The sequence below is a fragment of the Orycteropus afer genome, unplaced genomic scaffold (assembly GCF_000298275.1).
Source record: "Orycteropus afer afer isolate SDZICR_OR568_19922 unplaced genomic scaffold, OryAfe1.0 scaffold00226, whole genome shotgun sequence".
In the NCBI taxonomy this organism is placed as follows: Eukaryota; Metazoa; Chordata; class Mammalia; order Tubulidentata; family Orycteropodidae; genus Orycteropus; species Orycteropus afer.
Genome location: NW_006921813.1, coordinates 762,413 through 777,648, shown reverse-complemented (window position 1 = coordinate 777,648; position 15,236 = coordinate 762,413). Strand labels below are relative to the sequence as shown.

The 15,236-nt window shown below is 35.2% G+C and overlaps 1 pseudogene; it reads right to left on the bottom strand.

Moving 5' to 3' along the window:
- Positions 1-14,403: 14,403 nt before the first annotated feature.
- Positions 14,404-15,025, bottom strand: LOC103203727 (annotated as a pseudogene).
- Between the last annotated feature and the right edge of the window lie 211 nt (positions 15,026-15,236).

The window sequence follows — 15,236 nt, the reverse complement described above, 5'->3', positions numbered from 1 at the left end:
GATTCCTGTGTGTTCCATCTGGTGAATTCCATGTGTAGAGCCGCCATTTGTGTTGTTGAAATAGGTGTTTGCAATGAATAAATCATTGGTCTTGCAAAATTCTACCATGCGAGTTCCAGGATTATTTCTGTCACCACGGCCAAATTTTCCAACTACTGGTGATTCTTCTTTGTTTCCAACTTTTGCATTCCAGTCACTAATGATAATTAATACATCCTGATTGCATGTTTGGTCAATTTCAGACTGTAGAAGTTGATAAAAATCTTCAATTTACTCATCTTTGGCTTTGGTGAATGGTGCATAAATTTGAATAATACTCATATTAATGGGTTTTCCTTGTAGGTGTATAGATATTATCCTATCACTGACAGCATTGTACTTCAGGACATATCTTGAAACATCCTTTGTGGTGATGAATGCCACACCATTCCTCTTCAAACTGTCATTCCTGGCATAGTAGATTATATGGTTGTCTGATTCAAAATGGCCAAAACCAGTACATTTCAGCTCACTAATGTCGAGGGTATCAATCTTTAGGCATTCCATTTCATTTTTGACAACTTCCAGTTTTCCTAGATTCATATTCATACATTCCATGTTCCGATGGTTAATGGATGTCTGCAGCTGTTTCTCCTCAAGTTGAATGATATCACATCAGCAAATGGAGGTCTCAAAAGCTTTATCTTATTAATATGAGTAAGGCTGGGTTTATTCTTATGATGCAGCTTTTTCCCAGTCCTATTTTGAGAACCTTCTAACCTAACTGGACTATTCATAAAGTTATGCTGTAAAGTATCCAACAGTGTTTCTTTGCTATTCATAAGGTATTTCCTGGCCAATTCTTTGAGAAGTGCATGCCTTTTCCTTCTTCCTAGTCTGTCTCAGTCTGTAATATGAAATAATTATTACTCATATTTTTAGAATAATGAAGAATAATAAATTTTATAGTAATATGGATTTGAAATCTTCTGAGTGGTTTCTAAAATATTTCTCTTAATATGTCAATGAACTAAAAAGAATCTATTGAAGATTATTATGTTTGCAGCATTAGCCCCTTCAAGATAATAGTAGAAAGTCCTACTAGTCTAGCAAACATCCAACTGCATAATATACCTCACATAGAGAAGAGAGCTGAATTTGGGAAAAGGGAGTTTCAGACTCAGGTGGTACCATGGTCAATGGTAAAATAAAAGGTGACAAAGGAAATAACCCAAATGTCTAAGTGAAGAAGCTAACAATCATAAGATTAATAAAAACCACAGAACATCCTAGAATTATAGGGACAGCTTATCAAACAATCCAGTGATGAGGACAAGGATACTCCTATTCAGTGATCTCAATGTCTGCTTGTTATCCACCCAAGTTAGACTTAGGACAAGGTAGAAGTGTAATTTTCTTCCAGTGAAAGAAATCCGAGGCAAGAATGGACTATCGATTGATATCAGGTACCTAGCTATTACCTGTTATACTATGATTTTATTATGCCATCTTTTGTCAGGGCTACTTGATTACAAGGAGACTGAGAGAGCTCCAATAAGCATGACCATATTCCAAGTCTGTTTCCAAGACATTGCTGTTAGTTATTAGGTGTTGTTTACTCATTGGCTAGGTTCTGACTTACAGAAACCATGTGTAAAACAGAAAGAAACATTTCCCAGGTTTGTGCCATCCTTACAACATTGCTGTTTTAGGCCATTGAGGCAGCCACTGTGTCACTCCATCTCATTGAAGATCTTCTATTTTGCTGACCCTCTACTTTACCAAGCCACCACTCATCTGTCAGTTTGTCATTCTGTGGTGGCTTGTGTGTTGCTGTGAGACTGGCAGGCTTGTCACCAGTATTTCAAATACCAGCAGGGTGACCCATGATTGAAAGGTTTCAGTGGAGCTTCCAGACTAAGACAGACTTGGAAGAAGGAAGGAGCTGTCCAGTTCTCAAAGAATTGGCCAGTGAAAGCCTTATGAATAGCAGTGAAGTACTGTCTGCTATATTACTGAATAACTTTATGAATAACACTGAAACTTTGTCCCATATACTTCCAGAAAATGAGCCCTTCAGGTCAGAAGGCACTCAAAATATGACTGGGGAAGAGCTGCTTCCTCAAGGTAGAGTCATCTTAATGATTTAGATGGACAAAACTTATAAGACCTCCATTTGCTGATGTTACATGACTCAAAATGGGCAGAAACAGCTGCAAGCATCCGTTAATAATTGGAACATGGAATGTATGAAGTATGAATATAGGAAAATTGGAAGTTGTCAAAAATGAAATAAAAAATATAAAGATCAATATCCTAGGCATTAGTGAGATGCAATGGAATAACTTTTGCCATTTTTAATCAGACAATCATATGATATATAATGCCAGGAATGACAAATTGAAGTGAATGGTGTGGTATTTATCCTCACAAAGGATATTTCAAGATCTATCCTGAAGTACAATGCAACCAGATAGGATAATGTCCATATGCTTATAAAGAAGACCAGTTAATACTATTGCTATTCAAATTCATGCACCAAGCACCAAAGCCAAAGATGAGAAAACTGAAGATTTTTACCAGGTTTTGTAGTCTGATATTGAGAAAATACATAATCAAGATAAGTCAATAATTACTGGTGATTGGAGTGCAAGAGTTGGAAACAAAGAAGTATCACTAGTAGTTGGAAAATATAGTGTTGGTGATAGAAATGATGCTGGACATTACATGATAGAATTTTGCAAGATCAATGACTTATTCATCGCAAATACCTTTTTTCAATGACATAAAAAGTGGCTATACATGTGGACTTTGCCAGAAGGAATACATAGAAATTGAATCAACTACATCTGTGGGAAGAGGCAATGGAGAAGCTCAGTATCTTCAGCCAAAACAAGGCCAGGTGCTGACTGTGGAACAGATCATTAACTGCTCACATGCAAGTTAAAGTTGAAGCTGAAGACAATTAAAACAAGTCCATGAGAGCCAAAATATGAGCTTCATTATATTCCACCTGAATTTAGAGACCATCTGAAGAGTAGATTTGATGCATTAAACACCAGTGACCAAAAACCAGACTAATTTTGGGATGACATAAATAACATAGTATATGAAGAAAACATATGTCATTTAAAAGACAGAAAAGGAAGAAAAAAACCACAATGGATGTCAGAAGAGACTGTAAACTTGCTTTTGAATGGAGAGTAGCTAAAGAAAATGGAAGAAATGACAAGATGGAAGAGCTGAACTAAAGTTTTTAAAGAGCAGTATAAGAAGGAAAAGTTAATTATTATAATGAAATGTGCAAAGATCTGGAGTTAGAAATCCACAAGGGAAGAACACTCAGCATTTCTCAAGCTGAAAGAACTGAAGAAAAAATTCAAGCCTTGAGTTGATGCTGCAGGAAACATCAAAAGAAGATGGAAGGAGTACACAGAGTCGCTGTATAAAAAAATTATTGGTTGATGTTCATTCATTTCAGGAGGTGACATATGATTAAGAACCGATGATATTAAAGGAAGAATTTGAAGCTGCACTGAAGGAATTGGCAAAAAAACAATGTTCCAGGAATTGATGGGGCACTCATTGAGATATTTCAACAAGTGGATGCTATGCTGGAGGTACTTACTTAACTTTGCCAAGAAATTTGGGAGACAGCTACCTGGCCACTGACTGGAAGAGATCCACATTTGTACCCATTCCAAAGAAAGGTGATCCCATAGAATATGAAAATTATCAAGCAATACCATTAATATCACAAGCAATTTTTTGCTGAAGATAATTCAAAAATGGTTGCAGCAATATATTGATAGGGAATCTTCAGAAATGCAAGTTGGATTCAAAAGAGGATGTGGAACATGAGATATCATTGCTGATGTCAGATGGATCTTGGCTGAAAGCAAAGAATACCAGAAAGATGTTTACTTGTGTTTTATTGATGATGCAAAGGCATTTGACTGTATGGATTATAACAAATTATGGGTAACATTGAGAATAATGGAAATTCCAGAATACCTAATTGTTCCCATGAGGAGCATATACATAGACCAGGAGGCTGTCATTCGAACATAACAAGGGAAACACGTTTTAAAATTAGGGCCAGAGTGTGTCAAGATTGTGTCCTTTCACTACACTTATTCAACTTGTATGCTGAGCAAATAATCCCAGAACGTGGAGTATATGAAGAAGAAGGTGGCATCAGGATTGAAGAAAGTTATTAACAACCTGAGATGCACATGACTCAAACTTGCTTGTTGAAAGTGAAGATGACTTGGAGCATTTACTGATGAGGTATATAATTATATGTAGTAAATAATCTATACTACAGTCTGCAGTATGGATTACATCTCAATATAAAGAAAATGAAATCCTTACAACTAGTTCAATATGCAGTATCATGATAAATGGAAAGAAGATTGAAGTTGTCAAAGATTTCATATTGGTTCCACAAACAACATCAATGGAAGAAGCAGTCAAGAAATCAGATGACATATTGCACTGGGCTAATTACCTCCACAGACTTCTTTCAAGTGCTGAAGAGCAAAGATGTGTCTTTGAAGACTAAGGTGCACCTCACTCAAGCTATGATGTTTTCAATAGCCTCATATGCATGTGAAAGCTGGACAATGAATGAGGAAGATAGAAGGTTTGATGCTTTTTAGTTGTGGTGTTGGTGAAGATGTTGAAAGTATGGACTGCCAGGAGAACTAACAAACCTGTCCTGAAAGAAGTGCTGCTGGAATGCTCCTTGAAGTGAGAATGGCCAGACATTGTCTCACCTACTTTGGTCATGTTGTCAGAAGGGACCATTCCATGGAGAAGGGTATATGCCTGGTAAAGTGAAGGATCAGCAACAAAGGAGAAGGCCCTCAGTGAGATGGATAGTTACAATGGCTGCAACGATGGGCTCAGGTATAGCAAGGATTGTGAGGTTGGCGCAAGACTGGGCCATGTGTCCTTCTGTTGTTCATAGGGTCACTATGAGTTGGAGCCCACTCAATGCTATATAACAATAACAACAACTTTACCAAGCACAAAATCCTTCTCTAGCGACTTGTCCCTCCTGATAATACTTGAAAGTATGTGAGATTAAGTCTCATCTTTCTCCCTTCTATTCTGGCTGCACTTCTTCCAATACAGATTCTTCATTCTTCCTGTAGTCCATGATATAAATCAGTCCCAGGGATATGATTAAGATGTGTTCCAAACTACTTCTTTAAGTCGAATTTGCGGGTAGCTTGGAATGGATGCATATGGTTATTTAGCCTTGCTTTAGTGGAAGAGAAGGCTCAGTGTTTTCAATTACTTAAAAATTGCAAGAATAGTTAGAGAAGGTGGTTGTAGTGAAGAGTCTATTGCGACTGCAGTGTTGGTTCAATCATTTAAAAAAAAATAACCAAACCCACTGCAGTGGAGTCAAATCCAAGTCATAGTGACTTCTTCTTGGGTTTCCGAGGCAGTATCACTATGGATGTAGATTGCCTAATCTTCCTTCTGAGGAGTATCTGGTGGGTTTGAACCACAGTCAAGTAAGGGTAAATTTACATAATATTAAATGCCAAGTACCTGATGTCTATAAAATGGATGTTTATAACCTTTGGACTGACTTTATTCAATATTACTTCTTTTACACCATAATTCAAATCTACCAGTTCTTCTTTCATCTTCCTTATTTATGGTCCAGTTCTCACATGCATATGAGGTACTGAAAATACCATGGCTTGGGTCGGGTGCACTTTAGTATTCAAAGGGGTATCTTTATATTTTACTACTAAATACATCTTTTGCAACATATTTTCCCAAGAGGATATATCATTTGATTTCTTGACTGCTATTTCCATGGGCCTTGATTGTGCATCCAAATGAATTGAACCCTTGACAATTTCAGTCTTTTCTCTGTTTATTATGATGTGGCTTATTGGTCAAGTTCTGAAGATTTCTGTTTTCTTTATGTTGAGATGTAATCCATTTTCAATACTGTAGTCTTGAATCTTCATCAGTAAGTGCTTCAAGCAAGCAATGTTGTGTCATGTTCAAAATACAGATTGTTGATAGGTCTTTCTACAACCCCGGTGCTGCATTCTTCTTCATATATTCAGTTTCTCAGATTATCTGCTCAGCATTGAATAAATATGGTGAAAGCATACATTTCTTGATTTAAAACCATGAGTGTCTCTTTGTTCTGCTTGCACAATTGCTTCTTCTACTATGCATAAGTTTTTCATGAGCACAATTGAATGTCCTGAAATTCCTATTCTTTGCAATGTTATTCATAACTTGTTTTGACTATGCATTTTCATAGTCAATAAACACACTGGTAAACCTATTTCTAGTATTCTCGGGTTTCAGTCCAGATTCATCTGCCATCACCAATATTCCTTTTCATTCTTTTGTGACCCTGGCTTGACTTTATGGCAGTTCCCTATGAATGTATTGCTAAAACTCTTTTTGAAATATCTTCAGCAAAATTTTACTTGCATGTGATAATAATGATAGTATTTAATAATTTCCATATTCTGTTGGATCACCAGTCTTTGGAATGGGCACAGATATAGATCTCTTTTGTCAGTTAAAGGAATCTTCAACATTTCTTGGAATAGACACACAATTGTTTCCAACATTATATTAATTTGTTGAAGCATTTCATTTGCTATTCTGTCAATTCTTGGAGCCACATTTTTCACCAGTGTGTTCTTGAACTTCATCCTTCACTACCATCTGTTTTTGATCATATGTTATTTCCTAAAATGATTGCATGTCAACCAATTCTTTTTGGTACAATGACTCTGTGTATTCCTTCCATCTTCTTTTGATGTCTCCTGCATCGTTCATTATTTTGTCCATTGTTTTTTTTTTTTGTTGTTGTTGTTGTTATGTGCCATTCAGTTAAACCTGATTCACAGCGACCCCTCCTTGGGTTTCCGAGGCTGTATCACTACAGAAGTAGATTGCCCAACCTTCCTTCTGAGAAATGGCTGGTGAGTTTGAACTGCCAGCCTTCTGGTTAACAGTCAAGTGCCTTAGGCACTATGCTACCGAACGTCCCATTTTGTCCATAGAATCCATCAATATTTCAACTCCAGACTTGAAATTTCATCAGTTTTTCACCTTGAGAAATACTGATTGTGTTCTTACCTTTTAGTTTTCTAACTCAAGTTCTTTGCACATTTCATTATAAAACTTTATCTCCTTGAGTTGTTCTTTGTAATCCTGTTCAGCTTTTTCACTTCATTTCTTTCTGTTCACTGTAGCTAATCTACATTCAAGAGGAATTTTCAGAATCTCTTCTTATATCCCTTTTGATCAATTTCTTTACTGTCCTTTTTAATGACTTTTTGTTTTCATCATGTATGATGTCCTTGATGTCATTCCACAACTCAGATGAGCCTTTGTTCATTAGTGGTCAATGCATCAAATCTACTCCTAAATTGTCATCAGGTGGTTCATATTTTGTATATTCCAAAGGTTGCATTTTGGAACTCATGGACTGGTTTAATTCTTCAGCTTCAACCATCTTCTGACCTTGTTCTAATTGATGATATTGAGCTCCTCCATTACCTCTTTCCACAGTTATAGTCAATTTGGCTCCTTTGTACCCATCTGGTGAGGTCCACATTTAATCATCATTTATATTATTGAAAAAAGTATTTCCAATGAATATGTCACTGTTCTTGCAAAATTCTATCATGTGATCTCTGACATTGTTTCTATCACCAAGTCTATATTTTCCAACTACTGGCCCTTCTTTGTTTCCAGTTTTCACATTCTGATCACTAGTAATTGTCAATGCATCTCGATTGTATGTTTGATCAATTTCAGGCTGCAGAAGTTGGTGAAAATATTCAATTTGTACATCTTTATGTTTAGTGATTGGTGCATATATTTGAATAGTCATAATAACTTGTTTTCCTTATAAGGATATAGATACTATATCACTGACAGCAATGTTCTTTAGGATAGATACTGAAATGTTCTTTTTATGATGAATGTGACACCATTCCCATTTCATTTATCATTCCTGGCATGATAGACCATATGACTGTCTGATTCAAAATGGCCTATACCAGTCCATTTCAGTTCACTAATGCCTAGGATAAAAGGATCTCTCTTCCTGCAGTGGTTAAAGCATTTGGCTGCTAACCAAAAGGTCAGTAGTTGGAAATCACCAGCCACTTCACAAGAGAAAGATGAGACATTCTTCTTCCATAAAGATTACAGGCTTGGAAACCCTATGGAGCAGTTATACTTTGTCCTACAGGATCACTATGAGTCAGAATTGACTCGATGGTAGTGGAGTTTTTCTTAACACTTAAGTTATCAATCTCAACATGCTCCATTTCATTTTTGGCAACTTCCAATTTTCTTAGGTTCATGTTTTGTATATTCCATGCTCTTATTTCTATTGAATGTTTGTAGCTGTTTCTTCTCATTCTGAAAAGAAATGAAGAATCTGGAAATGAAAGTTCTGAAAGCTTTGCTTCATCCATGCCATTGAGATTGATTTTACTTTGAGGAGGCAGGTCTTCTCCAGTAGTATTTTGAGTGGGTTCCAACCTGAAGGGCTTATCTTGTGGCACTGTATTAATGTTTTTTCTGGTATTCATAGATTTTCACTGGTCAATTTTTTTTTTTTTTTTTTTTACAAATTAATCACCATCCTAGTCTTTGTTAGTCTGGAAGCTCTGCTAAAATCCATCCACCATGGGCGACTCTGCTGGTATTTAAAATGCTAGTGACATAGCTGTCAGCATCACAATGATATGCAAAGCGTGACAGTATGATAAATTGACAGACATGGTAGAAGAATAATGTAGTTAGTTAACTTTTTATGTGACTCAATTATTTAGTTGTAAATTGAAGGTTCATATCCGTATCAGTTTGACATGCAAACCATTATAATATGATGAAGTATAATTCTATATGAAAGTAAGTAATTAAGTGTGACTCAAAATTAGACAGGTAGAGCTAAATCAAGCCTCCTGAGAGACACGTGGTTTTCAGTGTCTGAAAACGTGGTTTTCAGTCTGTTCATGACATACTAAAAGAGCCAATTATGTAAAGTGAAAATATGTATCCTGGAGAAAGCCTTAGGAAAGAATAAACTGCCTTCAATCATTTAGTGATCTATAATATTGACAAAGCAATATTCAATTACGTATATGGGCTCAAGAATAGAAGTAAAGAGACAGAATAAATGGCTACCTATTGCAAGAGAGTGACATTTTGGCTTATTTCTGAGTTATCATTAATGAAACTGATAACTTCCTAAAATTTGAGTTTCTAATATCCACAGAAATATTTAAGCAGAGTGACTTACGTTTTTTACACCATACTACACGGTTGATTTTGATATATTTAAATATCCCTTTCAAATATGAAAATACAGTTTGCTTTAAAGAGACTATGGATCTCAGGCAAAAGAGTTCTGCAATATTCAGGAAAGATTTCAAGGAAGCAGTAATCCTATGTTGGTTGATAAAAAATGAGTGTGTTCTTGCTCAGGGTTGGAATAGGATATAGTATGATCAATGATGAATTAGAAGACCTGTGTAAGAATTGGGGAGCTAGTTTTGAACCTTGTAAAATATATCTGGGATAATTAAGACTGGAAGACTCTAAATAGTACTAATCAGTCCAGTACAAGGAACTCAGACTTTGAGGGTTCTGGGGAGATAATGAAGATTTAGAGCTAGAAGTCTAGAAAGGGATATAGAAAGAAAGTAGGGTACAGGTGTAATGTGAAATCACCTAGAAAGTCACCTAATGAAGAGTACATATAGGTCATTTCTGTAAAATTAGGTCCTCAAAGTGGTGATAAGAAAACAGAAGAATAAATATGTCTACTTTTCAGGAGAGGGAAAATGACAGGAACCTTTGATAAATGGAGAGAGAGAGAGGGATAGAGAGAGAGAGAGAGAGAGGGATTAAGCAAAGATGACTGCAAAGATCATCTGCGAAAAAGCAAAGATGACTGCAGGTTTTAAATTGCTGGTAGTAGACATATGATGTGTTTGTTTATATCCCATAAAGTGTCATGTAGGAAATATTTTAGACTTTGCAGATCATTAGTTTGCTGTCATAACTACTCAACTGTTCTGTTACATACAATATTAATGACATCTGATTTTTGAGTTTTTGCCTCAGAACCACCTAATAATTTGGAGTTCCTTAATAGAAGTGGGTTTTACTGATGCTCATTTAATGCCCAGGTACCTTGAGGCAGACAGTATTGATTTCAGAAACTATAATGTCTATTTGCCATTGTATAATTATCTTCAAATAATCTTCATCCTGTAATACAATTTAATTTCATCATTCTCCTGTGTTGTTGCATTCTTTGGGAAAGGAATATAATAATAATTTGAGGTGAATCCAGGTATTAAAGCAAGTAAAGGGAGAGGTATTTTTTTGAGGATTTTTCCAAATAGTATTCTAATAGCATCTGTGGTGGAAAATATCAAACTATACACATCAGAGATAATGCATATGTTCTTTCTTTCCAGTAACAGCTTTGCATTTTTAACTCCTCATTCATGATTCAATGTCATCTCACTGCAGATGATTGCTTATAAATAAGTACTTGTGATTTAATCTAGGTCATTTCTGATGCAAAGCATTGGGAAGGACTCAATTAAGAATGGAAATACAAAATACACTGTCTCCTTTTCATATTTCCTACAAAAATTTAAACCCAGATTGATACCTGTCTGCCAAGTCCATAGTACAAGCATATATTTCTTTCTTTCTTTCTTTCTTTTTTTTTTTTTAACGTTTGTGGGAAGAGTATTATAATGTATATTATGGCCTGCTATTACTGCAATTTCTGTATAGTATTCTGTTCCTGGTACTCCTTCTGTTTCTATATTTGTTAGGAAATTATTTTCCCCAGTCTAATAAATGCTTTTCATCCCTAAGCATGATTGAAACGAATCATTGCTTAACTGACTTTTTTTAACCCTACAACAAGGGTAATATTCTTGACTAATTCAAAATCAAATGAACATGAACAGTCTGGTTATCAGAAAGTAATTTTATAGAACACAGACTATAAATTATTCAGTTTGAAGTACTGTATTTAGATTTAATTTCATAAAACCTTTCAGACTGCTAACAAGAGATTCAATGGTGTTGTGATGAAAGGAATGTGTCTAAACCTCTGATATCATTATATATATTTGACAAAACATTTAGAAACTTCATTAATTTATGTCAAATTTACAGAGAGGCTTTAACTGGATTACTGTACACTTCAACTTGAAGCTGAATTCAAGTGTATCAAGTTGGTGAAAAATTACAATGCTAATGAAGGGGAAGGGTTCCACTGTATTCCACTGTATTCTCTTTTTTTATGATGTGAGGATTAAATTTGTGAAAAGGTTTTAGAATTAAATGATGAATATGAATTATTTAGAATACTATAACATTTGGAAGTAATTAGATAAATTAATCATCATAGGGTGAAAAATTGTCTCTTTTCCTCAGTTTGAAAAATGATGTAGTTAAAAAATAAGTATGTATACTAATCTTAGAATATAGTATTCTGACTTAGGAGCTCCTTCTAAGGACTTCACAGGTCTTTATAAATATTATCCTTTAAATACTTATTCTACCTCTAAGAGGAGGATTCAGTCCCCTCAGTAGGATGGCAAACTTAAACAACAGTGATATGGATTGTATTATAAAATACAATGCAATAACTCACAAGCCTGTGCATTATTTCCTTGACAACAAATAACTTCCTTATAAATAAAATTCCACACCTATCATCCCTGTAATTGAAGTTGTGGTGCATCCTGTTGAAATAAAGAACACAGGGATTTACTAGATATATTTTTCTACCTTCAATCTTATGTCAGAGGTTTAAATTCCCAAAATAGGAAATATGGAAAAAGTCAGGATTAATTGTAACATGTAGTAACATAGAATATTACCTGTTAAAAGCAGGTATCAAGATTGGAGAAATCATTAACAACTTGCCGTAAGCAGATAATGCAAACTTGCTTGCCAAAAATGAAGAACTTGAAGCACTTATTGATGAAGATCAAAGACTACAACCTCCAGTATGGATTACACCTCAACAGAAGGAAAATAAAAATCCTCATAACTGAATGAATAAGTAACATCTTGATAAATGAAGAAAATATTGATGGTGTCAAGGATTTCATTTTACTTGGGTCAGCAATCAGCATCCATGGAACTCGCAGTCAAGAAATCAAATGATGTATTGCATTAAGCAAATCTGCTGCAAAAATATCTTTAAAGTGTTAAGGAGCAATGATATCATGTTGATGACTAAGGTACTCCTGACCCAATCCATGGTATTTTAAATTGTCTTGTATGCATGGGAAATCTGGACAATGGCTAAGAGAATACCAAAGAATTGATACTTTTGAGTTACAATGTTAGCAAAGAATACTCAATGTATCATGGACTGCCAGAAGAATGAGCAAATCTGTCTTGGAGGAAGTACAGCCGAATGCTCATTAGAAGCAAGGATGTGAGACTATATTTCATTTACTTAGGACATGTTATCAAGAGACACCAATCCCTGGAGAAGATATCATGCTCGGTAGAGGGTTACACAAAAAGGAGAATACACCCAGTGAGATGGAGTGACAAAATGGATGTGATGGCAGCGTCACATAGTGCTACTATTACACAGATGACACAGGACCAGACAATGTTTTGTTCTGTTCTACATAATGCTGCTATGAGTAGTAACCAAGTCAATGGCTTCTAACAACAATTATAATGTTGTTGTTGTTGCTGTTGTTTGCTGTCGAGTTGGCCCTGACTCATAGCAACCCCTCCTTGGGTTTCCGAGGCAGTATCACTACAGAAGTAGGATTGCCCAACCTTCCTTCTGAGGAGAGTGGCTGGTGGGTTTGAACCACCAGCCTTCTGGTGAGCAGTCAAGTGCCTTAGGCACTATGCTACCAGAGCTCCTTAATTATAATGTAGATTATGTAATAGCAAGTTATGAAGAAGAATTATAATTTCTTATAACAGATAATGGAATCAAACTGCATTTTCAGGGTTGAGTTTCCTATTACAGATATAAGCAAAAGTTCTCTAGACCTTTATTCTTCCTTAATTCAGCAATACATTAGTCAATCAATCACTCAATCACATCTATAAAGAGTGTTTGTTATGTATTACATGCATTTTTCTTGGTTACTGGAGGTAAAAAATAATAATGAGAAATCATCCATGATTCAAAGGAATATGTCCTAGTTGAGAAGACAGATGCATAATTGGTTAATTACCAAGAAATATGACACATGCAATTATAGAAAGATGATGAAGAGGATATTGGCCATTGGAAAATGGTTCACTTGTCCTAGGAATATTTCCATTTCACCTTTATATTCATTATGTTTTAATTGTAGAGACAGGGGACTCTGTGTTCTGCAGATGTTTTACTTTGCCTTTTCAAGCCACCCTTTGAAATCTTCAGTTCAGCTCTTTTACTTCATCATTTCTTCCTTCTGCTTTAGCTACTCTCTGTTTAAGAGCAAGTTTCGAATCTCTTCTGACATCCATTTTGGTCTTTTTTCCTTCCCTGTCCTTTTAATGACCTTTTGCTTCCTTCATGAATGATGTTGTTGATGTTATCCCACAACTCATCTGGTCTTCAGTTACTGGTGTTCAATGTGTCAAATCTATTCTTCATGTGGTCTCTAAATTCAGGTGGCCTATAATTGAAGTCATATTTTTATGCTCATGGACTTTTTTTCTTTTATTATTTCTTCAGGCATATGAGCAAATCACAGTTAGTTCTAGGCCTTTTTTTTTTTTTTTTTCCTAAAATAAAACCAGGATGTTTATTATCTTTTTTTTTTCAGCAGCATGAAAATCACTAGAAATTGTACTTGTGTCCTTTTCAAATGAGCTGCATTAAAATCATACTTTTTCACATAATTGGTATAGAAGGTAAAATTCAGATTTAAATCCTCATAACATTTAAATATCAAAGATAGTGATAATGTTTTTTTCCTTCATTAATGATAAGAAGAAACAAGAGATCCAGTTTAACAGTATCTGACATTTATACATTTTCAGTATTTAATTGGGTTAAAGGATCAAGAGATTAATCAAAACAATTACAGGTAGAAGACATCATTTGTGCCTTTTCTAGGTTCAGTACAGTAGTTATATATCCAGAGAATCAACAGGAATTCTCAGATACAACGTCAAATAATGGAATTTTGGTAAGCAACTCTTTAACATCACCTTCATTTAATATGCACCACATGTACGATGCAGGTAGGAAAAAAGTTTATGAATCCATGCATAATAGACGATACAAACTGGTGCTGCCGCCAAACGTGCATTGGGTCAATTAGGATGTTGCTCAAGTTTTTAATGGTTTCCATGAAAGTAAATGCAAAGTCAGAAATGTGTACACATCTCAAAGCATCCTCTTCATTTGGTTTCCTGAGCTTTCTTGGCATTCTGTTTATCTTTTGCCTTTTCTACTAGTGATATTAACTGCTGATGTTCAGCTAAAGTCTTTATAACAATTCCATAATGAAAGGCAGGTAATTATGCTTCCTTCTGATATTTTCAATCTTATATCTTTTTAGTTTTTGTACTTCTTCAATAAGCATCTGATTTTTGGCAACTTCTGACTGAATAGCACTTAACATATTATTAGCCTGATCTGTATCCATCAGTTCCTCTGCAAGTTGTCTTTGTAACTCTGCTCTCTTCTGTTCAAATATCATTTTTCTGTCAGACACAATGGCCATTAAGTTAAATCGAATTTCCTTTTCACTGTATTTTTGTATTCTTTTTTCTATAACTGGCCTCACTGCGCTGATCCAGTCATCTTGATTGCATGCCCCTAAATCTATTGGTCCTCTTATCCATCTAATTCATATAGCCTTCCATTAACAGGAACATAACTGAAAAAGCGAAAAACTTCTTCTTTTGCTGACGTTTTTGCATCAAATTCAAACATTTACTGTCTGGCAAAACTGTTGTGAACTTGTCAAATTACATCTGAATTGCTCAGTGTCAAACCTTTCATAGCTCCATCAAAACTTTGTGAATCTTGGCCTTGTTTTGACTGATGATATTGAGCTGCTTCATCACCTGTTTCCACAGATGTAGTCTATTTTATTTCTGTGTATTCCATCTGGTGAGGTCCATGTGTGCACAGTCACTGTTCATGTTGTTGAAAAAAATGTATTTGCAATGAATAAACACTTGGTCTTGCAAAAGTCTATCATGTGATCTCCAGCATCATTTCTATC